The sequence below is a fragment of the Lissotriton vulgaris genome, chromosome 2_1 (genome assembly GCF_964263255.1).
Source record: "Lissotriton vulgaris chromosome 2_1, aLisVul1.2, whole genome shotgun sequence".
NCBI classification, from domain to species: Eukaryota; Metazoa; Chordata; class Amphibia; order Caudata; family Salamandridae; genus Lissotriton; species Lissotriton vulgaris.
The window spans coordinates 549,039,530-549,067,214 of record NC_141687.1 but is presented as its reverse complement, the minus strand read 5'-3'; the positions used below and the strand labels follow the sequence as shown (position 1 = coordinate 549,067,214).

Below are 27,685 nucleotides of genomic sequence, written 5' to 3'. Positions count from 1 at the left end.
CCACTCTGCACTTTTGATAATACTGCTTCCCATGCCCAGTACTTGTTCCTTTTTCTGTCTATTCCTGGGGCCAACTCTGACCCTTCAGTACACCCTGATATTTTAGCAAAAGCCTTGGGGCGCATCTTGTGAGAAGGCATGCTGGTGCTAATATTAACAAGGTTGCCCGGAATTCAGCATAAGAAGCTAAATAAATACTCAGTTGTTTATGTCTCCATCAAGGAGTTTTACAGTTAGAGTACTTTGAGGAAGGGGCTGTATTCCTCTAGCAGTAAACTACCTACACATTGCTCCTGCTCTATTCTCTTTGAATTCATTTCTGCCATTTGAAAGATGGACTCCTCTGCCATAACCCCTTAGATTGCTAACTCCTTCCTTCTATTTGGGTTACTAGAGGCTGACACTGCCGTTTCTGACCCTAGAAGCTAGCGTTCAACCTTAAGTGCCTGTTCTGTGGTTTCAGTGGTGGATTAGTCATGGCTTCTGACTGACTGGTGAGCTCGACACCGTGCCTCCTGTAATTGTTTTACTCCAGGGTTGTTATGGTAAATTACATCCATTCAGGGTAAGGACACCGTGTAGCAATCAGAGTGCGCTTCTCAAAGTGATTCTGAGCAGTCTTATTTTCATAAGGTTATTAGGAGCCCTGTCCCCAACATGCCTTGCTTGCTCCTACCGACCCTCCGAGAATTCATCATCTTTTAAGTTTTCTATTCTTGGTCTGAACATCATAGATTATTTTTCTACCCTACGAACAATTTGATAACATTCTTTTTAAAAATGAAATGATCACAAGTGCAGATGCTTGCTTTTCTATGAGCAGACTGGAGGTCAAGCTGCTCTGATTGAAACCTCGCACTGCAGATGTTGCCTCAAATCTATGTTTAGACAAGCCATCGTTTTTTGGGAATTAGCAGTGGAACCTCGCCACATGCTAAGAAGTACTGTCAAGGGCACATCACGTGTTTACATTGCGACCAACTTTATATATTTTTGTAGCTCAATCCCTTATTTACAACCCTATAAAAATGTGACCCTCTCCAGGGCTAAGAGCCCAAAGAGTGCTTCCCTGCTGCCTCACTGAGGCCAGTGGCTGTGATGGCACATGGCTGAATGGCTGTTTCTGATGAGGTGAATGCTCTGCCTGATTCGGGCCCCTGTTGGCACTCTGGCATTATTCACAACACTGGCATGGGTGAGGGAGTGGCTGTAGAATCCTGTCATGTGCTTCATTCTGTCAATTCACCAAAATGCCAGGGGTAGCGGAAGTGTCATCGCACGCCATTTGACCTTTACTTTGACTCACACACACATGCTTACACATACTAACGCATTCACACACTCTCGCGCACATAAACACACTCTCACCCACAAGCATGCTTACAACATACATTTAACAGCATTTTTTACTTATGTAGCTTCCAGATAGGGTCATATTCCAGCCAACGTACTACAGTTTATATTACACTAAAAGTGAATATTATTCACGATTTGTATAGTATAAAAATTGACAGAAACCAGGCAAGTGAAGCTCCAACCAACGTCTATTAGGAAAAGCTGCCCCCGTGTTAAAAGCACTGATTTTGACTCCAGGCCAGGGATCGCAAGGGGCAAGCCAGGGGTCGCAGATGTGGCAACCTAATGACGTCCATGCCCATAGGGTGAAGGCGAGCCAACAAGGAATCCCCAGGACACCTGCCAAGAACAGAAGAGCTATGATGTGGGATCCGCCCAGCTATGGAAAAGAACGACGGTAAGATTAAATATGCAGCGAAAAGTAGTGAAGGACCATGTTTCCAAGACACAGAACTATGACTAGAACAAGGAGAGTCTGACCCTTATGGTAGCTTTGGTGGCAACACAGATTTTCTTTGGTTGGGTCAGATAGTATGATTCTAGATCAAATTAATTAAAGAAAAACACATTCCCTGTCCAACTAATTTGGTATTACTCATGCCGAGAAGGTACAGGGTGAAAGATTTGTCTGCGGTGAAAGCTGAGCATGAACTTATCGATGGCAAAGGGGTATGGCCAGCAAATGGAGGCCCACTAGTGATGCACTGAAAATAGCCATGTTATGAAAGCACCTCAAACAAATATACATTGGACTTACGGCATAATTAGAGCTCGGTTGTAACCCAAAATCTTCACTATTTTAAAGATATGCTAAATTCAGAGTAGAATCTACAGGCAGACTTAAAATCAGCATGTTTTCACTTACGTGTATGAAATTCAGCCAACGGATTGTCATTTGCATATAGCAATTAGTTCAGAATTGGAGGATTTTTAGTGAACAGCTAACTCTAAATCATACCTGTTGGACTTGGCCCTTTCTGCATGGTCATCCTCAAATGTTTTGCCTTCACTCCTATTTTTTTTTTGCAGATTAGTTTTTGTGGGCCTTAGCACTTGTGCACTTTACCACTGCTAACCAGTGCTAAAGTGCTTGTACTCTCGCATTAAAACATGGTAGAATTGGCTTATACCCATTTGGCATATTTAATGTGCTTGTAAGTAAAGTGGCTCTACCAGTGCCTAATGCCTGTAAATTAAATGCAACGAGAAGGCCTGCTGCACTGATTGGGCAACCCACCTAAGTAGCACTTTAAAATATGTCTCCGGCCTGCCATTCCAGCTTGTATGTGCAGTTTTATACTGCCAATTAGACCTGGCAAAATACACCTTTTAGACAAAAGCTGGTAGCCATAGAGTCAACCAGACCCAGGACGCACAACTTCAGGCGCACCGCCATCCAAATTAAACAAAACGAGTACTATTAATCTGAGCGAAACAGTGGAGTTCAATGCTTCAATTGTCACTTTATTGTTATCTTGATTATGCTAGTATTCAAAGTTCATACAAATAGCTGCTCAAGACTTTAATGGTGAAGTCGGATTTTAGATTACAATTTTGAAAATGCCACTTTTAGAAAGCTGGTATTTTCCTGCCTCAGCCATTTAGTGCCTGCAGCTTGTCTCTGGGTCACATTACTGGGTGAGGCTGACAGTTGAGCTTTGTGTATTCCTCCTAGACAGCCACACACAATAGAGAGCTTAGGTGAGCCTCGTGTGCCTCACTGGCTGGATGGTAGGGCGGAGCTGGGTACAGCCCTACTTACACTTGAAAAGGCTGTGTCCTGTCTCCACACAAAGTGCTACATAGCCCCTGTGGTTAGTTTAGAGCCGGGGCATGGAAGGCAAGATGTCTGGGGACTTCAAGGGGTAGCCTACAGACGCTTCTCCCACTTTCTAGAGGGATGGCATCAGGTATAAATGTTAGAGCTCAAACACCACCTTTTTCAGTACATTTCTGGACCTGTGCATAGTCTGCCAGGAAGAAGGACTGCTGTGCTGCTTAAAGAACTGCCGATCTGCTGGAATGCTGTCCTGCGGTGCTGACCTGCTACCCTCTTGCCTGGGTGAGAAGAACTGGACCTGCATCTATTGGACAGAGGGCCACCAGATTGGCTCCAAAGGCTTGTTGGCTCGCCTTCTGACTTGAGCCTCAGGGAAAGAAGGCTCCAAAAACCTCAGGCAAAGCATCTGGAGGCTGCCATCTGTGAGTCCACCCTGTTAAATGCAGTCACCTCAATCCTGGACCCTTGAAAGTAGGCCTAAGGCGCTCTGCCAGCCTCTGTAGATCCAGTGAAACTAATGCATCCCCTCTGCTGTGCAGCGCAACCCAGAGCATAACATACGCATCACCACTGTTGCGTAGATTGGACCCCTTGCAAAGACCACGCATAACTTCCACAGCCTGCAGCTGCTTCGAAACCGCAGCTGTGTGACGCTTCCTAGACACAGGCACTCACATCCCTCCTCGATGATGACACTGGACTCTGCATCGCAACCTCACAGCTCCTCCGAACCGATGCATTGACCAGATTGCGTGACACATGCTCGACCCTGGACTAGGCATTGCAAGACCTTGTTAACGGGGTCCTTGGCAATGACGCAGGACCTCGCAAAGCAGCATTGCTGTACATCGGAATCAACACATTCACTCCGGATCTGCAACACATTTTCAGCCCAGAGCTATGCAACTTTCCACAAACCATGATTTAAGGGACTTTCTTCACTGGGCATAACTGGGTCCCTGGATCTCACCTACCTTCCATCGTGGTCGGCCTGAACTTGTGACTTTGTCCCGGTCCGGTGCCACTAGATGTCCGCAGTTGGTGATATATGGTTTTTAGCACTATTTTCACTAAAGTCTTTCAAATTGCTTATCTCCGGTCTACTGATTGGATTTTTGACGTTTTGGCCTTGTTTTGTTTATTAAAGAAATCTCTATGTTTCTAACTTGGTGTGAGATCCTTTTTGTGTGTTGTTTTTTAGTTGATACTGCTTGAAGTGTTGCACAGATACTTTATACATTGCCTCCAAGTTAAGCCTGCCTGCTCTGTGCCAAGCTATCAGAGGGCTGAGCACAGGTTAACTTAGGTTTGGCTTGTGCCTCGCCCTGACAAGGATTTTGGTTGCTGCTTGACCAGGGCTCACATCCCAGTCAACCAACAACCCAATTTCTTACAACACCCAATGCACTGAAATTAAATACTACTTGTGGCTGAATGAAAATACTAGATCATTTTGGTGAGAAACTCTGACTCAATTTCTGTTCTATTCTGCCTTGTTAGATAGAGCTCTCATGTTTTCATTGAGGCTCTATGCCATGTACCCCATGCTAAAAAACTGTTGTGTCATCTAACTGGGTCCATTCCGCAAGGTGCCATGAGGAAAGAAAGGCTCACAAGCTGTAGTTTACCTCCATTAACACACAGCCTTATTATCAATGCTCCAAAATGATGCATCCACATAAAGCAAATAGCAGAGTCCTTTATTGTCTATAACTTAAATCACAAAAATGCAATGTATTTACCAGCCTATCAACTGCACCCTGAAACTCGTAGCTGCTTCTCTCTCCTCCCAATCCATGTTCTATATGCAGAGGATATGTGGGAGTATGTACATTCCCAGTGTCATAATGTATTAGAACATTGGAATAGTGAGAGCTCCACTGAAGACATAGGCTCTTTCCCTCAGTATAGGACCATGCCAGCGGCTCGGGCCAATAATTTGGGTTCAGGGCCATTAACAATCATTATCTCACATCTCTCTCTACTTCTCACCTATCTCTTTACCTCTGTCTTTGTCTCGCTGACCTTCTGTTCTGTTTCTTTTCCTTTCTTTTTACTAGCAGAACTCGGGGATACTCTCTGGCCAGAGAAGATAACATCCAGGGAGCAGAAGGACTGCTTGGGAAAGGGAATTTAGGAGAAAAAATGTCAGACGTCACCAAATGGCATAGTGAAAATCTCCTAAGCACATTTATTTCGATTTTCACTTTTCTACTGAGAATTTCACTTGTGATAGGGGATTTATGCGAGATTAAGAAAATCCTGCAATTAAAACCACAGCTGCAAACCCTGTGTGCATTAGTGTCATTTTATAATATTCTAGAAATATTCACTGTTTATCCATCAAGTCATCCGTACTGTGACTCTACCTGGTTATAAGCCATCTCTTACGCTATTGGGTTCCACACAAATATTATTGCAACACGTTTCTAGATTTAAACATCAAACAGTCAGATTTCCTAGTCCTAGAAATTTATCAATTTGCTGGAGACAATGAGACTGATCGGCATATTTGTTCCTAACCTGGCTAGCAACAAGTTTAATAACCATTATCCACTAGGAATAACATGGAGGGTAACTCAGACCCTGTGGAGGGCCGTCCGCCCTATTTAGAGGTCACCACCTCGCTGGCAAGGGTCTCTGAGCTGTTAAGGGGGCTGCCTGCCACAGCAGTGACTCCCCTCGCTGCACTGAAGGGTTGCCAGGGGGCTCTATGTTCAAATCACGGCCCCGGCGAAGTTTCTTAGTTAGCGAAAACAAACTCCAAAGCTGGGAGTTTGTTTTACGTAGTTTGTTTTCCCCAAACAAAGAACGAATGACCCCAGATGCTTGTAGTTTTCACATTATGTGTGGGAGGTGCTACTCTGCATTTTCGCTTCCAGGGTTCGCCATGCATTGCATGGTGGACTCGAGCTGGGAAAACCAGTAGGGGTTGCCCTAACATCAGTAGGGCAGGTCAGAGGGTGATATTGGCAGACCCAGAGGAGACTTCACCAGCGTAAATTAAGCACTTCCGGTTCCCTGACTTTTGTTCTCCTTCTATATAACCTGAGCCTGCTTCAGTGTAAGTTTCCTTAAAGACTCTAAATGGAATGGTCTGGCGCGTTGGGAGCACTCTTAATTTGGGCGGCCCTGTAACTCCACCAATGTTTTGCACTGAAAATAACCTGATAATAAACTACAAGACACAAACTATTGTATTTAAAAAAAAAATAATTTAAATGGGTTTGTGAACTTTAGAAAACTTGAGATACAAAAGAATATTGCTGTTTAGGGCATGTGACTGAGCAGTGCACTGGCACTGATATACACAAGACGTAAGCAGAGTCTCTACCATCTTCAGCTGCGATAGATACCCATAGTCCTGCATCCTAGACCCACCCTCAACCTGTGGCCTCATGGGCCAGTTAGTTGTGGGGCAGGAAGTTGCCCGTGATGCACATGCCCAAAAATTAACCTGTCACGCCATCTGTGTGGATCGGAAGCGGCATCCCTACCACTCTACATCTACATCTTCGAGGGGGTTACAGCCCTATTTTTCTATTGACAGGTTTTGCTGTTCTAACACTCGACCCTCTTCCTTCATTTTGAGTAGATTATGCAGCAGTGCTATGGTTTAACACATCCACATCATGTCACTAGGCACAGGCACCAAGTGAACCTCTTTACTTGTGCCTGCTGTTTGTGGAGCAATCATCCAGAGCAAGCTTATGCACTATGTGCTGCCATCGATAGGGGCTTCTTCCAGAATAGTTAGCTGAATTGTGCTGGAGACTTAGGATTCATTTATTTGAAAGAAGAGTCAAAAAGTGAATCTAGGAGCCTGGGAACAGGATGCAGAACCATTCATATCTTTCTGTCATGCAGGAACTGGAGCACCATGCACAAGAAATCCCTTCCTGTGTCTGGGTCACCCTGGACCAAGTTTATGAAAAGGATAAAAGTACCACAGGCAGGGTTTAATTACCTGGTAACAAACTCCCTCTCACCTCCACCAAGTGCCGGGCACCAAATTTCAGTTAAATCATCCTATTTCAGCTAAATCAGGTTGGCACGGCCAATGGAAAGTGCCAAAACCCAGCCAAGACAGGAACAAGCATTTGCAATGCAATAGGTCTCACATTTATGAGAGTTGAGCTATTGGCAAATGCAATAGCTTAAACTCTGGCAAATGTGAGACCGATTGCATTGCAAATATTTGTTTTTTACTAGCCCCCATGCAGCGCTTTCACATTCATGGAGGCCACGACCCTCTCTTTAGACGAGCCGCTTCTAAAGAAAGAGGTGTGGCCGACATTAAAGTGAAACCGCAGCATGGAGCTCTTTGACAAAAAAAGTATCTGTGTGTAAAGTTGACAAACAGATGTTTTGTTTGTAAAAGCGCCTATGCCATGCTTTCCCATTAATAGCGGCTGCACACCTTTCTTTAGACTTAGAAAGGGGTGCTGCGTCCATGAATGTGAAAGCGCTGCATGGCTGCTAGTAAACAAGAAAAACCTATGCACGACTGCTATACTTTAAGCATACCACTCTGCTAAAATAAAGAAAGAAAGAAACGAGGTGCAGCTTGTCTAAAGAAAGGGGCGCGGCCTCCATGCATGTGAAAGCGCCACATGGGCGCAAGTAAAAAAAAAAAAATAAGAGCAGCGCTATACTTAAAGCGGACCGCACTGCTAAAATAAAAAAAACGCAGCGGCTATTGTTAAAGCGGACCGCCATTAGTAAATAAAATAATAGCAGGTGGCGTGTTGCGACGTAGTAGGTGGAATGGGGCAAATCATTAAACAAAATAGTGCTCACAGCCAAGAGAAAGCAGGTCTGTAACAAGACAAGTAAAATGTCTAGTTGCTATGGGAGGTAACAAATGCAGACAAGGCAGTACCAAGGAGGGACTAACAAGCCTAATAACTCATCGGAAGCCAATGGTTACGAAGGACAATGACACAAGCCAATAAAAAATATGGGCAGAGAGTGGACGGGGCATCAAGTCTATAGTCCAACATAGAATGCCTCACAGCAGCGCATGCGCCGCCCAGGCTCGACCTAAAAAAGCCCTATAGGCAATCAACTTTTTCCTCCACCTCTGCTCTTTTGCTTCAGTTATGCCTTTGAACCACAGGATCAATTACAACAACTCTTTTGATGGTACAGGTCTAAAATTGCTGTCACATATTACTTATCACACGAGGAGATCAAGCACTTTTCCCTCCCTGGAAGCATGACAGGGAAGCCAGTCTTAGTCTGTTCCAATGACTCCGCGACGTAGATTCTACTGGGTAGTAGAGAGTAGATCGTTTTGTGGGCACCCCAAGATGCAGCCCAGCCAAACAAGAGGTGCTCAAAGCCTGACTCCCCTCTTCCTCTCAGCTCTACCAGATCCTGCTCTATGCAGGAAGCTGCTGAGAAGCAGGGAGGGGAATCCGTGAGCAATTAGATGTTTCGAAAGATGTAGCCAGGCATGGCTGCTTTCTGCAGTGTTTAGCATGATCTCCTCCTCTCGCCTGAATGAAAAGAGGTAAAGTAGGAACTAACAGCAGGAGAAGTGAAGGAAGAATTGCAGGCAGGAGAAGGCATTAGCAAACGCGGAATATTTCCCTCTGGTTGTTTAATAAACACAGACTTGTTTGGAGGTCACTTTGACACCAGGGCATTAGTGGACTCAAGAGTATCTCACATTGCCTTCTTCATTTCCACTAAAGATCATTGAAGACACTTGTACCAGAGATCTCCACTACAGTAGCAGGCTGAAGTCTTTGGATCGAAAGACCTAGGAAAAAGCAATTGACCCCTAGTTCATTGGGAAAATAACGATTTTCTATTCATAGCAAAATGTCATGCAGTATGAATCCAATGTCTTAAATAGTGATTTCTTAGGATTTGCAATTTAAGAATACTGGGCCTCGGGTATCATGAATGCATTTGGTAAAAGGGGTTGCAGTTTGTGCACCAACTTTTACCAAATGCATTTGTATTTTGCGACCCGACCTATGTATTAGGCTGGTTCACAAATTACAGCTAAGATGCTGGAGAAGGCCATAAACAGGCAACTTAGCTCTTTCTTTCAGAGGACCAGGGCACTCGACCCCACGCAGTTCGGGTTTCGTGCAGGACATAGCATAGAGCTGGCCCTTATTAAGGCCACGGAGGAGATTAGAGAGATGTGGTTGATCAGGGAGGGGTGTCTGTCTTGATTCTGCTGGATCTGTCGGCAGCCTTCGACACAGTCCATCACAGTGAGCTGATGGACCGTCTGTGGAAGGCGGGGTGGAAGGTAGGGCCTGGAGCCTCCTGAAATCTTTCTTGGCCGACAGAATCCAAACAGTAGACTTGGGGCGGGCCAAATCTAAACCTTTTGCCCTACCTTGCAGGGTGCCGCAGGGGTCCTCCCTGAGCCCCAAGCTTTTTAATATCTATGTTAGCCCACTGCCGGCTTTGATAAGATCTTTCGGTCTGCAACTCACATCCTATGCAGATGACACACAAATTGTGTTATCTATACAGCGAGGGACCCAAGATGATATGGCCTCGAGGTGTCATGACTGCCTGAAAGACATCTCTGGCTGGATGGCCTCCAACTGCCTAAAATTGAATGCAGACAAGACCGAGGTCATTATATTTGGGAACAACCCTAACATCTGGACACCTGATATGTGGCCTGAAGCCATGGGATAGCTACCAGCCCCCGCTGGTAAAGCAAAAAATGTGGGTGTGATTATGGATCAGAATCTTGATTTTGGGCACCAGGTTAGCGGAGTGGTATCGACCTGCTTCTATATCCTTAGCATACTGGGAAAAATCTAAATTTTTCTTCCAGCCGAAGGCTTCAGGACAGCAGTCTCAGCCCACATTCTGTCGCACTTGGACTACTGCAGCAGTTTGTACCTGAATCTGAAAAATAAAATCTGTACAGAATACAGCTTGTACAAAATGCAGCGGCGAGACTGCTAATAGGCATCCCAGGGTTTGCCTCTGTAAGAGAGGGACTCCGGCAACTGCACTGGCTGCCAGTAACAAGACTAGCACAATTTAAAGCTCTATGCACAGTCTTCAAAGCATTGAGAGGCAGTCGCCCAGAGTTTCTGAGCAGGTGCTTTGAATGGTATGTTCCGGGGAGAGCGCTGCGCTCCTCCGAAGGCAGACTAGTAGCGGTGCCCCGAATAAAAAAGGCCAGTTGGGGAGGCAACAGCTTTTGCTACTGTGCAGCGAAAGCCTGGAATAACCTGCCGGCGCATCTTAGGAATGCCTCGGAGCACCTCTCTTTTAGAAAGGGGCTGAAGACATGGGTATTCAGGGAATAGGCCCCCGTTTGTCTCCTGTGAGTCAGAGTGTAGCGCCAGGTCACACTCTTGGGTATAAGTGCACTTTATAAGCTCCTAATAATAATGTAAAAAAATGGATGTATGACGTTACAACGCATACTTTTACCACGCATACCATTACAACGCGGTATTTACAACGAATACCGTTACAACGCATAGCGCCTAGAGGTGCTGGATAGTGGTAAGTATAATTTTATATTCCAACTCCAGTCCCCGTGGACACTAGGGAAGGTGTTGGATATAAAATTATACTTATTCCCTATCCTAGAGCGCCTCCCAGCGCAATGCGTTGTAATGGTATGCGTGGTAATGCCTGCGTTGTAATGGTAGTGCGTTGTAAAAACTTCGTTGTAACAGTTGTATACCAAAAAAAATAATTTCGATATTTTATTCCTCAATATTCTGGTCATGAGATTATGATCCTTCGATATTCCATCTTCGATAATACTAACCTTCACAGACAAGCTTGTGTAAAAATAAAGCATGAGTGATGGACAGTAACCCACACCTTTCATTGCTATGGAAGGCAGTGCATGTCCTATGTGGAACAGGGAGGCGATATTTGATGCCTCTTTGGGGTAGGCGTGGGCGGAAAATCCGTTCCGCTCGCGGATTTTGCGGATTTTCGGGAAATCCGCAATCCGCGAGATTTGCGAATTTCCCGCAAAATCCGCAAATCCGCGAGCAGCGGATTTTGCTCGCACTGCTCGCACTGTTAGCGTGAGTTCGCGCCCCGCGAATAAGTGCGAAATTGCAGAAATACGATCTTGGCAAAACTGAAAGTAACTACTTACCAGGTTCAAAAGTTCAGGCACATCATTAGTAGCCATTTCCTGTAGGGCTTCCTGAGGGGCCCCTCCAGAGTTCAGTTGCCAGTTGAAACTATTATGTGACCCTGCTCTGAACCTCAGAATAGTTACACATATGCCACAAAGGTCCTGAATTACAGCTAAGGGAGACAAGCAGGAGCCAGGCTGGAAGTTAAAATCCATTAATCAGCCCCTAATTCATTATTGTCAGTTGGGGCAGGGCAGGTGTTGTAACTAATTTTGCAACAATGAAAGCACTTAGCAAGTGCAAAAGATCACTAATCAGGGCGCACTAAGGAAGCAGGTGCCAGCTAAAAAAATATTCTGTGACACATTAATCAGCCCCAAATTAATTCAGGTCACTTGAGGCAGGGAAGGTGTGCTTTGCTTTGCCGAAAATAATGTACACTGGACAACCAGAGGGTGTAGTGATGAAACAGAGGGTGGCATGGGTGGGCCAGAGGGTGGCATGAGTAGTCAGAGAGTGGCAGTGGTGACAGAGAGTGGCAGTGATGAAGAAGAGTGTCCCAAACAGGCTGGACACGTAGAAACAACAAGTTCGCAAAACTTGCGACCCGACAGGTAAGTTCGCAAATTGCGAAATTGTAAAAACCCTCGCGAACTGGCAGAAACACGGGCGAACACAAAAAAAAAAAAAATCCGCAAATTCGCGGGAATTCGCGGATTTTGCGGATTGCGAATCCGCAAATCCGCAAAATTCGCGGATTGCCAATCCGCAAAATCCGCTCATGCTTACTTTGGGGTCAATGTATGCACCCTGCCTTGACAAACAGTAGACCTTATACATAAAACAAGACCACCCCAGCCCAATTTAGCTCGACGCATCTAAGGTTGGAGTAGTTGTTTTCAGCTTGCAGTCAAGAAAGTGGTAATAAGAGAAGTTTTACTGCTCACACAGGAGGAAAAGGAAGGATACCTTGTCTGAGGTTGGATCAGATGCCTTCTCAGATTCAGCTTTATGGGGAAATTGGCTAATCTGAGTAGCATGAGTGGATGTTATTGCAGTTAGAACTGAGTTCTGTGCGAAGAGGTCAGTTAATATTGGCAAAGTAGATTCCACATCTTACTAGTGGAAACCTAAGCAATAGGTGCAGGACGTTCACCCTAAAGGGCAATGGCGAGAATTCCAGGCAGAACTCTTCCTTTAAAAGCCAGTGGTGTTTGGCAAAGCCACAAGAGTGGCACTTACATACTCTAAAGCAGGAGGACCACTCTGTAGGGAACTTCGAATCCACAGCTGTCTGTGAAAGACCAGGAAAGGCAACGAAGAGTAGATCAAAATAAAAGCTACGTACTTTATTAAAGCCCAGAGTCATATTATACCAAATAAAATATTTCAACAAGGATATGCACATGAACTCAACGAAAATGATGACAAACAGGCCGATGTACATTAGTATCTGGGTTGATTCTCGAATGTCATCATTGATATGTCTGATCATTCCAACTTTATCCGTGAGCTTAAATCATGCACGGCACAGGCCACGTTGTAAGCATTGCAATATATTGCTGGTTTGTGTGGTCATTACCGCTTTGCCCTTCTTCCTCATCCCTGTCCTGCATCATAAATTAAGGACTGTCACAAAGAAGACTTGGAGCAATGAAGTTTACCGGTAAGTAATCGAGACATTACACATACAGAGATCTGTCACATCCTACAATAGCAGCTCCTACAATCCTACAATAGCAGCTCTACGATTATTATTTTCTTTTATTATTTACTTGTTTTTAAAATTTATGAAGTGCCTGGCGCATGTAAATTGTTTTAGGGGCTGATCTGCCCTTGCTCCTCTGTGGTCTCGATCCCCTGTCCTGGCGCAGCAGATTGCTTGCTGACGCCGAACTTTGGAGGGGCGGGCCGCCATCTTGGGGGAAACTGGAGGGTTGCGGACTAGCTGTCATCCTTCCCACCCTCCTCACGTTCTATAAATGTGCAGAGGGCCCCGACCGCGCAGCGGGCGCGCCGATGGCACGCCAAAGGCGCGCCTAAGGCAAGCCCGTCTGCGCCCGTCCGCGCCAGTCCTGCGCCTCTCGCCAGACATGCTGCTGAAACCAGTCCAGGTAAGCAAGTCCATTCGAGGACTGAGTTGCTTAGTTTTCGCCCCCCTATAAGTAAGGACTGTCTTCCTCTTCTTGAACCTTTGAGCGGCCCTGTTACTTGTACCTGTAATCTATTTTGCCTTCCGGTTCCTACTATCATAGGTGCATCTAACCCTCAGGCATCACTGCATCAATTGAAAATTCTTCAACTGAATGTTAGATCATTGCCCAAGCACCATGCAGAACTATTTGACTTGTTAGTGGAGGAATCCCCTGACATATTTTTTATCACTGAAACCTGGATGTTTGATGATTTAATGGCTATTTCTAATCTAGCTCTTCCACCCGGTTTCTCGATCGCGCTGATTAATAGAGCCTCAAGAGGAGGCGGTATTGCTGTTATCACCAAAACTATGTATTCCTGCTCATTCGAGAAACTTAATCTAAAAGGGGCGGAATGTGGCTATTTTAACATTTCTATCAACGCACATTTTACTTTCTCAGGGTTACTTATTTATAGGCCCCCTGGTCCCATTGGTGGCTTTAATACGTCCCTTTTGGAGATTGTGGAAGCCTGCGCTATGAGATCTGCTAATTTTAACATCGTGGGTGACCTCAACCTCCATTTTGAGTTGGAGAATGAACCAATGATCCGCACCTTGCTGGCGGACCTGGCTGCCTTCCAGCTTACCCAACTAGTGATAGGCCCCACGCACGTTGTTGGTCATACGCTGGACCGTATTTTTACTAACATTGACTCGCCCAATTGCCCTGCTCCAATACCTATTGCCTGGTCGGACCACTTAATGGTTGCACTATTTTTCTCCATATCTACCTCCAATAACTAAAAACCCCAGACAGTCATTCGTAAGAGACCATGGCGCATACTCCGCCTCTCAGATTTTCATTCCCTTTTAGAAAGTGATCCTTTTAACGCCTTTTCAGATGTAAATTCAGGATATGACTCGTTTTGTTCCTGGCTTACCCAGGCCCTTGACAAGCTCATTCCTGAAACTTTGTGCACAAAACGTACTCAGGACGCCAATCCCTGGTATGACGCAACCCTGGCAGGCCTTAAAAAGACCTGTAAACGTTATGAACGTAACTGGAGGAAAGAATACTGCCCTGAAAAAAAAGCTGACTATCTAATACAACTTAAAATTTATCACAAAGCTATCTGCAGAACACGAGCAGCATATTATGCCACTGAGATAAAAACTAGCCCTAATCCTGCTAAAGTGATTTTTAAAATTTTAAAAGAACTTAGTACAAAGAAATCCACTGGCAATGTAATTACCTCAGCAGTACAGTGTGAGGAAATAGCCTCCTTCTTTGTGGAAAAAATCCAGACCATGTATTCAGCCTTTAATGCTGAAATCCAGCTCAGCAATGGCGTAGAGGTTATTCCCCGCTCTGTGTCGAGTTTATCTAATATCCCTGAAATATCCACTGAAAGATTTGACCAACTTACTAAACTTATTAAATCAGACTCCCCGATGGACCCTCTGAAGCCGGCTCAATTCCGTGACTCCTCCTTGCACTGTTTTGATCCGTTACGTGATATCATCAACGCCTCCTTTTCTACCGGAATTGTGCCTGACAAATGGAAACAGGCATGGGTTTCCCCCATACTAAAAAAGCCCACCTTAGATCCCCAGAAGCCCGAAAATTATAGGCCCATATCATTGCTCCCCTGGGCCACGAAGATCGCGGAGGCTCATGTTAACACCACTCTTACCAGTGTCCTAAACATCAACAACACTCTGAATGACACTCAGCACGGATTCCGTGCTGGCCATAGCTCAGAGACCGCGCTCCTGGCTATGACGGAGCACCTTCGGGCCTCCCTGGACCGTGGCCAAACAGCGGCACTCATCCTTTTAGACCTGAGTGCCGCGTTTGACACTGTATCCCACCAGATCCTGCTTCGTCGGCTGGAAGAGACTGGGGTTACTGATATGGCCCTTGCCTGGTTTCGTTCTTTTTTAACTGACAGGTCCTTTTGGGTGTCCACTCCACCTTTCCTTTCAAAGGCTCACTCAATTGGACAGGGGGTTCCGCAGGGCTCCGCCCTGAGCCCCACCCTGTTCAATCTTTATGTTCAGCCGCTGGCTGCTGTCGCCAAAGCGTGGGACCTTAACATCGTGTCCTACGCTGACGATACGCAGCTAGCCGTGGCCTTATCGGATGGAAATGAAATGGACCCTCTCAAATTTAGTTCAGGCCTGGCGGCTGTAGCAGAATGGCTCACGGCCAACTGTCTACACCTCTTTGCCTCAAAGACGGAGGTATTACTGGTGGGAAAAAATCCGGAACGATGGGGAGATCGTTGGTGGCCCTCCAACCTGGGAGTTATTCCTAAACCAAAACTAGAAGTTAAAAACCTGGGAGTCTGGATAGACCCTTCCCTTAGTTTTATTACTCAAACTAAAAAGGTGGCTGCCGTATGTTTCGGAATTTTACGGAGCTTAAGAACCATTCTGAAATTTTTTGACTCTGATACCAGACAACTTATTGTCCAGTCGATGATATTGTCTAGATTGGATTATGCGTCCTCTCTGCTCCTTGGGACTAATAAAGCAGAAACGGCTCGCCTCCAGCGCGTCCAGAACGCAGCTGCAAGAGCTGTATTAGGCCTGCCCCGCTTCAGTTCCACCTCAAATACTATTCGTAAGCTTCACTGGCTCCCAGTAGCCCAACGAATACAATTTAAAGCGCTATGCATCTCCTTTAAAATCTTAAAACATCCTAATCCTAAAATGCTAAAACCACTCCTAAAGATGTATGTGCCTACGCGAGCCCTTCGCTCAGCCAACCAGAATCTGGTTGAAATCCCCCGGTTCAATCGTTCTAGAGCGGGGGGGCGTTCTTTCCGATATCTAGCAGCCAAGCTTTGGAATGCTCTACCTTCCAACTTGCGAGAAATAAATGATTTGTACCAATTTAGGAAGGCCATCAAAACGTTTCTGTTTCCTTAAAAATTCCGGTTTTCTGTTTCTGTTGTGTTTTGTTTAGGATCAGCGCTGGGACGCCCCTTTGCTGGAGCAGCTGTGCGCTCTATAAAACCCATAACATAACGTAACATAACATAACATACTACGCCCCTTTGACGCGCCCAGTGGCCTACCCTATGTTCCAGTGCTGTGCCTAATTTGTGCCAACGGTTATGGTGGGTACTTAGTTTTCATCATCAGATTTGGACTCAGAGCATGGGAGAAAAATTGAGAAAGGTCGGGAGAAAAAAGCGAAAGAGACAGAAAGGGAAACAGTGACCAAGGAAGAAAGCGGGGATCAAAGAGAAACTGCAAGAGTGAAATAAAGTGATAGGGAGTGTAGAGTGGTGGGGGGAATAGGCCTGAAAGGGAATCAAAGACTTAGCTCCCTTTGCATTCAGCGTCCTTGGCATTTAGCAAGTTGGCGGTGGGGCTCTTAAGAACGATTTTGGGCCGCTACCCTAAATTTTTTTTGCTCAAAGAAAGCATTGTTACAGAATATCCGCCCACCATTTTAAAATGGTTCCCATCTTATCTCAGTGCCCCTATGCTCTATTAAATGTGTTTATCCAAAACTTGTTTTACCATATTTCTAATGCCACTGAATGTCTGCAGCGCCCCTGTTTATTACATAATTCCGAAGTTGTGCCTGGGCTACAATATTTTTACATTAACTTTTGATTGTGAACGCTCATCATGCAGAAAGCTATCAGGTTTTCCAGCACTGTCAGCCTGAGTGCACAGCACAGGCTGGATTGTGTAACCTTAGGGCCTTACTCCTCACTTATGTAGACTACTTTATGGCAGGTAGCAGCCTGCGTTCACATTTCGGATATAATGCTCAAAAAAGAGTAGTGAAATATGCAGTGTGGAAAACCAGAGTTTATCCTAGTATGAAATTAACCGTTTTTCAACTGCCCCTATATACATGTTTCACCTAGTTTCAGCAGATGCTACCATGAATGAGTTCTTAGGCACCGAGAGGTTTGCGGTCTCAGGTGCTACCACGGTGGCCTCAAAAAGCTCTAAGATGCCCACCTTGCTGTTCTCCTACGAATAATGCTGCACGAGCCCATACAGGGAGGATCTACTTTAAGTAATATAAGGAAAGGTTCTAAACAAGCACCACCAAATAAGCGCCTACATTTGATTAATCCTTGCGCTAAGATTCGACTTTTACACTGATATTTTCACCAGACATAATAATAACAAACAGTCATCCAAAGGAATGAAGCTCAGAATCGAGTTTAATATCCCTGCCTCCAATGATAGCGCTTAGATGTAATTTTGCTGCTTCAGTTACATTCACAGGAAATGTGTGTCTGCCTGGAGTTATGTATGGTCATCAGTCTTTGCAAGCCAGTCAATCCTCGTAGCAGATTAATGGGGCCTATTATAAGTGGGTAAAAATTAATGTGTCTAGTGTAGCTGGTAGATACAAGAAACAAGAAAAAGCACTGGCAAAGCCAACAGTTCTCATCTTTGGAACCTACTAAATCTAGCAATGGCGTTTGGCAATACTGTAAAGCATCAGCAATATGCTGTGCAACATGGCCAAAAGAAAAAAAGGGCATGATGGCGCAGTAGCGAAGGCATTTTGTTGGTGATTTTTTTTTAAAAAGTCAAACAAGATGGCTACAAAAACACAAAACGTTGTTTGATAGTTAATGTTGACATTTTTTGTAGCATTCATTCATCGTGTGTATTTCTAGCACAGACTAGTGTTTAGGGGGAGTGTCGATGGGTAATAGTAGCAGCACAGAAATGTATGGTCAGTAGTATCAAATGCAAAGCTGCAACCAACAAACAGCTCTGAAGATGCTTTTGCCAATTTACAATCCAGTTAATCATTTTGTCAACTATGCTGTTCCAGACAGAGATGAGCCATTTGCTAATAAGATTTGGCCTTGCTTCAGTAGGAACTGTCCACCCTGAACTGCAAGTCGAGGCCACATCTAAATGAAAACGCAAGCAACACCATAGTGGACAAAATATTGATGGAGTGGAATGCGGCCTACATTATTACTAGTGGCTGGGATTAACTCAAGCATTCCAGCTAGCTTTTTTTTTGTTTGTATAAGTGAAATATCCTAAGCGCAACAGATATGTCCAGATGAAGGCCCTGTGCTCACTGTTCCTATGGGCTGAAGCTGTGCCTTACTGAAGAGGCCCAACGGCCTGAACCCGTCTGGGGTTGATGATGTTCCTATCTAAAGGAGGCCTGATCTGGCAGTTTGCCTACTATTAGAGCAGACCAATTCTTATTTGCATCTGGTTTCTGTCGAGAGTAGCATAGTTGGACTGGAATGTGTTCCGAAAAGTTCTTAGTGGATGAGAGCAATTCAAGTATTCGATCCACAGTTATTTTATAAGTGCTGACCAGGTTGAGGCACTCCCTTCAGGAAGTCCCTTTTATAACAATTTAAAAAACAGGACAAAATCTTCCTTGTTGGCAATAAAAGAAACGAGTATATCTGCCCTCACGTTGGACTTTTGATCTGTCATAGTTTTCAAATGGTTGGGGGCATCTACAAGAGACCCAAGTTGTCCTTTTTTGTTCAAGGGGCTTGAATTTTAACTGAAAAGTGGCCTGGCACTCATTCAAGCAAATACTTGTGCAGTGCATTTCTTCATATGTTCCACATATGCCTTTGAGATTGGAGTGGCAGATTCACAGACCTCAATCCACCTAAGCACAGGTCAGATGAACATCCCAGCAACACCCTAAACTTTCTTGTGTTTTTGCAAATTTAAAATCAAGAATTATTTTGCAGTCACTACTGGTGACTGGGATGTCTTCACACCTTGTTAGTTAATTGCAATGTTTACAGTAGTAGTTTAGACTTTACATGTGTTGGATTCTATGTAATCCTTCCACTGAATAGCCGCTAACCTAGTTTGAAAATGGTTGGGGCTCAGATTTATCAGGGCACTGAAGACATCTGCCCACCACCCCCTCTCAGCATCTCCTGCTGACGACTGCACAGAGACACAAATCCTTGTGTATTATCAGCAGATGTTATAGTGTGTTTGTTTGGGTGCTAGAGGGGTGAGGCGGGGTTTAAATGTTACAACTCCAAGATCCCTGAATTTGCCGTCTTGGATGGTACAGCTTGAACTTTTCTAAGTGATGCATTTATTTCCAATGAAACTAGGAGGTTGCTTCAAGTATGCCAATACCCATATTCCCATGATCGATAAATTGATTTAGTGGTACATTCACTGAGGCCAATACTTCTTGATTCACGTGGCTGTTACGTCGGTCACGCCACTGCACAATGCATAGCTTCTGCTACAGGCCAATTCTGAGATACCCAACATTTCTCCCGAATCAAATCTCATTTTTTACAAGATGTTAATATGGCTGTTATCCAACTTAATGTGCTCATTTTGAAGCCCTCCAAAGAGGGAAAGAATGAGTAAGCCCAGCCCAGATCTCCAGCCTACAAGCAGGTGTCTGAAAAGGGTGAACAGACCACTGACCACTCATGCTTATTTGAATCGAAGGCACCCGTGGAGTGATCTTTGTACCTTCTGGACTTCTGAATCCCTAATCTAGAAATGATGATAGCTCAAAGAATGCCTCCGCCAGATCAGAATTCAAACACTAATGGGTGGGGCTTTTTATTGGGCCTCTGTGAATTCCATTTGTTGCTCTGAAGGCAGGTGTATGCGTATCACTCGTTATTTAATTTAGCAGAAGCAGGCATTTAATTAGCAATTATCCCAGCATAAATACAAACACTCCAGATGTTTTTTATTTGTCTCCTTTTAAAGAGAGGCGTCCATGAAACGTGGTACATATTATTACTAGTATGATAACTGCTTTCATAATGGGATGTGTATCCCTTTGATCCCATGCTATCTTTTGGTTTAAGGATTTGGCAAGGAAAATGGCATTCCTTATGGAGAACGAATCTGATGAAAGTTTAGATGACAGACACTCCAGTGAAGCCATCAGTTTCATCTTTGGGTCCTTACACATTGTTTACAAAGGCAAGAAGTTCTATTACATTAACATCACAATGTAGTTGATTTCAGTACCCACCATTCCTTTGATACAAAATGTATTTCAAATGTCTAAAGCAACCAAGAGCTACCTCCTCCAAACTTATTTCCGAGACCCCCTTATTGTCAGGCTGAATAAAAGAAACGAGAATTCACAACATCTGCATTTTCTGAGTCTCTCTATCCTTTTCACAGTCCACAGGTAGAAGAAGTAGAGCTTTCCAAGCAGCCAAGTTTTGTCTGCCTGCATTGCTCACGAATTCTGCATTAGAGCTAACGATGAAGCTTCATGCAATGGCTACTCCTCCAAGAAACACCCTTGCTCATTCAAACCAAACTAAGGAAGCATAAGTGGCTTTCCAGAGTCATGTACCAATGGAAGAGGCCTCTCCACATATCTCTGGATACTAATTCTAGAGCAGATGCTCAGTTTGGCTGACCTGCGAACTGCAGCTTGAAGGATTGGAATCTGAGACTGCCCAGGGGCGAGGCTTGGTCAGTAGGATTAGGGGGGTGAGCTGCAGATGTTCTGACAATCAGACTGGCATATAATGTTTAAACACATTATAGGACAAGCAGGGTGAATGGGTGAGGCCTACGGGGCAATTCAAAGGGAGAGGAGTGCGGATTGGTAGGAGCACTAAGAGAGAAAACACAATATTTAGTAAAATACCCAATTTTGAGGACGTTCTAAACAGAGAGGGAACAAGTGTGTGTGCCATTCGATTTTGTCTGTGTTTATGGAAACATCCCTGGTGAAATCCGACTGACATCTCACAACACCTGACTGAAATCACATGTACCCAACTATTTATCAGTAAATACATTTATTAGGGGGAATTGCACCACAAACCCCCCCTCGAAGGTACGCCCCTGAGACTGGCATGTGTAGCAAACACCCTCTGCCTTTAATGCTTGGTAATTATGAGCTAAAATGTTCTGGCTGTGGAGAAATCTGGCCATGGAAGAAACCGAAGGGACCTACCATAGCACGTCTATGGCCTGCTTCATACAAACAAAGCCCACCCTCTTATCCCAAACTGCATCGTCTGAATCAAGGATAAGACATCACCGGACATACTGGGGGATGGGGACATTAGAAAAAAAACACATATGAATGCTCCCATGATCTTGTGGAAAGCATTAGCTGTATGCATGATCTCTGTCTTCTAAATGCGCAGCTCAGAGCATCCATGACTGCCGAACGTGAAGGAGCCTATTGTCGAAGAGAAGCTACGTTACTATGGCAACTAACTTCATACTACAGACACGAAATGCACCACAGACACTGACAGGCCTGCACGGAAATCTGCCACAGACCCAACAGGGTGGTGCCTCTGAAAGAGCCAGGCCAAAGCCAATCACATGACAAGCACAACCGACACGTGACTGCGTCTCCCACAGTCCCTCGGGGCATTAGGGAGCAACAGCCGGACAAGAATGCTGCCCCCCTAACCCTCCCCTGGGCAATGCACCCCATGTACACCAGCACCAATACAGCAGGGGACCAGAAATAAGCAAGCAGGAAGAAGACTGGGGCAAATCACCGGGTGTGACAAATTGTTTAGACTTGTAAAGCAGAACAACTCGAGGGCTTTGCAGGCAGCAAAAACACTGACTGCAGCAAGTACGCACTGCTCAGCGTATCTTGATGACTGTACAGTAAGACTCAATGACAGCCTGCTAGTGGCATCCGTTTTCATATATAATTGCTGTTCTAGCTTTTTCTCCAAAACATACCCACGTTACTAAGAAGCATTTCCCTTACCAAAATATGCAACCGAACGGGTGAAATATGTTTTCAGATTACTTGAGATTATGAAAAGGTTTCTTTAGTGTGAGACAGAGAAGAATCAGTAATTTAATGAGTGTTTGTCTACAATGTATTTTGTGATATAACTTGCACAACATCGCATCGTAATTTGGTGAAAAAATATGAATAGGACATTTTTCGCTTCCTCTTTTAAATAAGGTTTCAAAATGGACATAAAAACAGAAGAACACTAAAGGAAGTGAAAGTATGTAATGCAATTGTCCCTCATTGCTGTGTGCCAGTTAGGGGAGTAGTGCGGACCCATGCAGCGCCTGTGGCATGGGTGAGGGCAACACTTCAGGGCACCCCCAACCCTTCAGGGGGGCCCATTCAGTTTAATGCCAATGAATATCTGTGAGATATGGGCGGCTCAGGGGCTCCAGCTCACATTCGTCCGCGGATCCCCAAATGTTGCGTTATGTCACTGGTACCAGTCACATCTTGCGCTGCTGCAAATGACGTCATGATGCTTTAAGCAGGTGAGATGCTGAGTGACCGCCCGGACCAGGCAAACAGCAAAACCGCCAACATCCCGAGTTGCTCTACTTGGGCTATGAAGACATGGCTTCCATTCACCACCAACCCGCACTGTTCAATGGGTACAGAAATTCAGGTGGAATCACACGAAGGACAACAAGGAACATTCTGTATCCAGAGCACATTTAAACCCAACCTTTCCTGCATGTTCAGCTTCAGTCGGAATTAAGACTAATTGCTTCCCCTCCCCCATCACCCACACACCTGCTCCAACATCTCCTGGCTGAGACACCATTTATGGAGAAATCCTGGCTGCATAATTAAGGCAAAAACGAAAGGGATGGGCGTGTTTTCCCCATTTCCCCTTCTGCAACAAAAGATGTTCTTTTTCCACCGATTTGCATTGGCTTTCTAAACGAATAACCGCTCTCTTTAACCTCTTCCGTGCCTTCTGCGTGGTGTCTTGTGCGTTTGGTTGAGAGCACTGGTGGAATCAATGGCCTTCATTAGAGCGCCATTGATGCCTCCCAAAGATGTCTATGCGCTACAGCGTGGGCGCCTTTCGTATGGCCAGAGCTCCTATGACTCCTAGGTCTTTGGAAGGGACCAAGGGGGCAACCAGCGGCTTCATTTCTTCTCCTTGGCCCCCTGCTCCACTGCCACCGTGGGCTCAGCCCAGCCCCCGCACCTTGCCAAGCTTCAGTACCCTTGCACTGCGGATGAGGCTTCTCAGCGCCTACAGGGTGATGCTGCAGATTTTCTGCACAGCCATCCTGAGCAAGAAAAGGCACCAGGGAGATGATGCGGGCTGCCGGCTACATTGTAAACTGTCAACCCAGAAGACCCGAGTTCTAATCCCGGTTTTCCCACTTGACTAGATTGTATAATGCCGGGATTACCCTTTATATGCCTGCCCTTCAGTCACCGCACCTGCCAAACCCGGGAGCAATTATTAACAGGCTACAATCATCAGCATTCAGTGCTGCATAAAAAGACACCGCCAGCTACAGAAACCACTACACCATAAATCAATGCATTACAGAAATGGAAAAAAACAGCTCTTGCCTTACCTCCTTTTTGTCTGTCTTCCCAGCAATGAAACGATGAACCCCAAATATATGTCTCACCTAAAGGAGCGTGACACGGAAGATCTAGGGAAAAATAAAGACCAAAAAACAGTTTTACTGTCTGCACATCCTTAGCCTCAGCCTCCCTTGAAAGAAAAGCAAACGATACCCTTTTCTTAACCAAAATGCCGCTAGCGCCGGAGGGGGCAGGCGAGCTCGTCGCTTTGCAGCAGGTCGCCTCTTCCCGGCGTAATGTCCTTTGTCTGGAGTCTGCGAAGCCCCCGTCGCCTGAGCACAAGGGGTTCGTAACCAGCTAATAGGCTACCGCCGCCGCCGCCCCGGGAACTCTACCCTGAAACAAGTGCTGCATAATGCCTGCCCCAGCCCAGCACCCAGAGGCTCCCTGCCTACCTACCTCCGCGCCAGACGCCGTCTGCCAGCTCCCAGCCGCTGGGTCTCCGAGCCAGGAAGCCGAGGACTGCGAGTCAAAAACACCGGTCCCTGCAGTGGCAAGAAAGAGAGCGAGCGAGCGAGAGAGAGAGGGAGAGGGGGTGGGGGGACTCGCCAGCCACAGAATTTTCTAGAAGGAGCGCCCGCCGGTGAGCTCCGCCATCACTCCCGTACAAAGAGAGGCTGCGCCGCTGATGCTTAAGCAGCTTGACGAGGGGCCCGTGGCGGCGAATGCCTGACAGGCATTTTAAGTGCGTACAACCGGGCATGTCCCCAGAGGGCCGGGCCCCGGCTTAATCCCAGCCGCATCACCTGCCCCTTTCTTCGTTCCAGCCGGACACACACTTACTGCCCGCTCACTGGACCCACTCAGGCAAACGGGCACAGGTACAGGGTATCCTGGCACACTCAGGGCAGTCTCACTCACAGTCCACAAAAGGACCCTCATTCCTCGTGGGAAAAGAGGATCTCCTGTCAGTGGGCAGGTACTGAGCATTTGATGGTCAGTGCCCAGTTCTTATGGGTAGGCCTGGACCAGCCTGACTCTCTCCCAAGCACTATTGACCAAGCACTATTGACCCAAGGCAGGGGCATATCGCAAAACTTTCCCATTCGCTCTTAGACCAGTTGGCTTTTCATTCCAGTAATTTAAGCCTGTCCATTTCCATCTGTGTGATTTCATGTTTACTGCCCACAGCCGCTCACACTGTCCAGGCACGCGTCCATTGACAGTCGAACAGGCTCAAACAATAGATAGCGCAATCTCCTCCTGGGAACCGAGATGCACCTACCGCCGATCATTACTACAGCCTTCAAGAATGGGCCACACTCATAATCACAGTAGCCTGACTTGCATCTCAACATCAAATGTTATCGGTCTATGAACCATCCTCTTTCTCCATCCATGATGAGCACACCCTTACTGCCTACTCACATTTTTTTTCAGATTAGCAGGCTCAAACAAGAAATATATATACAAAACCAAGGAGTATCTCGTATTTAGAAAAATATCTTTTCAAAAGTCATGTGTAAACAAAGTATATATTCAAAAGAAACTCTTTAAAGCAGGCTTTGCTTCTTTTCGATTTTTCTTTTTCTTTTTCACTTCAAGTGTGATTTTTCAAAGATACTTCAAAACAATAGATGTTCCAATACAGCCAATTCAATTGATGATCAAATATAAAAATATATTCCCATACAGCCTACGCGTTTCGTCCTCACAGGGTCATCATCAGGGCTGTAGAAAGTAAAAAGAAAAAGAAGAAAAATAGATTTTCTTCTTTTTCTTTTTTTCTAAATACGAGATACTCCTTGGTTTTGTATATATATTATTGTTGTAGTGGCCTTTGCGGTGAACCACTCCAAGTTGAGTGTCTAAAGAATTATCACTAATTGCGCACACCAAATATTGATCTCTTAAAGTGCATACAAGTAGGTGACTCTCGCCGCATTGTATTGTTTTGTTGTATCAAACAAGAAATATTCTGTTAAGCATACTGATCACTGGCCTGCTACTGGAGCATTTAAAGGCTTGGCTACTCTAATATATGCAGGCCAGCCTGACTTGTAACTGGCTCTACCTCAGCCCTTCCAGGGAAAAATATGCCTGGAATATCAAAACACTTTCTATTCTTCTGTTCCACAGTCCACCTCTGGTTTTTGTACGTCAGTATTCCTAGTAGAAAACCCTAAAAAAACCGAGAGGCTGCATTTAGAAGTAGATGTTTCCTTTCTAGCCAATGTGCACTACTATAGATATGCACAATGAGCTTACGTCATCTGCATTCTGTTTACTACTGCAACATCTTTGAATTAAGTTTAAAAAGATTGTGCCACTCCAAACTTTCCCTGAGCTACACAGATTGCCAGAAGACGAATCAGGACAGGCGAAGGACTCAATTTGAACATGAAAGTAGGAGTAGTCAAGAGAAAGAAAGTCTCACTACTGTAAAGTATATAAAAGGTAACTCAAGCCAATCAAATATTTGCTGAGTCACAAATTCATTAAAACAGAAGTGATCCAATTTGCTTAATCACCAGTGTTCTAATTCTGAAAGAAAGCAAAGGCCTATATTTAGTGAGTGAATTGATTTAGTATATGTTTAGCCATCAAATCTTTTTTCTACCCGACAATCAAGCTGACAAAATCAAGGGCGCATATGAGAATAACACTAAAGAAAATAAAAGTGAAGTGCTAATAGATTGTCAATACTGATCACTGAAATTAATACAGCAATCAACGATAATATATGCAATCCTCTGTGTGACTCTTTTTGCCTGGTGTAATCAATGCGTCACTTGTCCTCAAGTAAGTTATTGTTCTTAATGGGTCACTGATACCCAATGTCAATGTGATTCAAATGAAAATGGGGAAATTTCCCTTTGGTCTTACTAGATTGGCATTTTGCCCACACACAGTCTGTGCCCAAAACTTATACAGTTTGCCACCGGGTACCTGTGCAGTCTGTGCATCTAATCTTAGTAAATTAGCGACAATATGCAATCTACGTTAAGACGTAAGGACACATTTGTAGATGACGCACATTGCTCCAAGTAGATTTTCCTCATGATTCGGCTCTCTAGCGTACAAGGCAGCACAGATTGCTAATGTCCCCTGGAACCTTGTGACTGAACATTACTTACAAACAGCTCCAGCATCTCTGCTTGGCAGCAGGCCTACGTGAAAAGGCAGCGTTGGGAGTAACTAAAATTGACACTGAAGAAAATAAATATAGGGATGGCAGAGGTCCATCTGTCCCTCTTCCATGCCTCCAATCACAGTGAAACACGGACACATACCCTGCATTGGGCTGGGCATCTGAGCCTCCTGCAGGGCATGGCTGTGAAGACATGGTCAGTGCATTCCAGATACCACCTTTCTGGAAACAAATCCCCACCAGAGGAAAGTACTGTAAGACGGTCGGCAAACTGCCAGTGTCTGGTAAAGAGTCGGCAGTTGGTACTGGCTGACCTTGGTTTGTCTTCCTTCTGCTGCATTATTTGATTACTCTTTCTTTTTTCAGCTGAAGGATTGCTTTAAAAATTGTATTTAACGATCAACTGTTCCAGATAGACGCCTACCACAAGACCTAAAAGATGCACTATACCTCTTCTTTACATTTATCATGCTTATGTTTGCTAACAGCGGCACTAATAACTTAATCCAAAAATATCTGCTGACAGATGTAAAAAAAAAAAAATGAGCACGTTTCCTAAACCTGGAAGTACATTCGCCTTTTTGTTCACAAAAATGTAAAATATCCTAATTATTTGCTACCAATAAGATTCTGGCTGCCATCCAAGGTCTAACTAATTGCAATGATATTTTTTTATACTTAAACCATGAGGTGCCTTTTAACCAGGGTAACGAGTTTTCTCTCATTATGTTCTAGAACATAAGCTCTCCAAAATCAGGCCTTGAAGAAATTTAAATTATGCTGCTGTAATTTGCGAAATTTTGGAATAATGTGATACACTTGTTAGGTGAAATTCTGAAATTACACATTATGCATCATTGCATAAATTTCACTGCTGTTCATGACAAAATTCTAG

General features: G+C 44.9%; 1 protein-coding gene across 17 annotated transcripts in view; it reads right to left on the bottom strand.

Moving 5' to 3' along the window:
* The window catches only part of MAP2 (microtubule associated protein 2), a 1,129,470-nt gene that overhangs the window by 575,977 nt on the left and 525,808 nt on the right, over positions 1-27,685 (bottom strand). For 14 of the 17 annotated variants that reach the window (XM_086955530.1, XM_086955537.1, XM_086955533.1 and 11 more), the window contains exons 1-2: positions 24,099-24,288; positions 23,687-23,767 (exon numbers count right to left, since the gene is read on the bottom strand). The gene's annotated coding sequence lies outside the window, so the exon portion shown is untranslated. Of the gene's footprint in view, positions 1-23,686; positions 23,768-23,852; positions 23,989-24,098; positions 24,319-27,685 lie in introns of those variants that run through there. The other 3 variants (XM_086955543.1, XM_086955532.1, XM_086955531.1) reach the window with 3 other exon arrangements.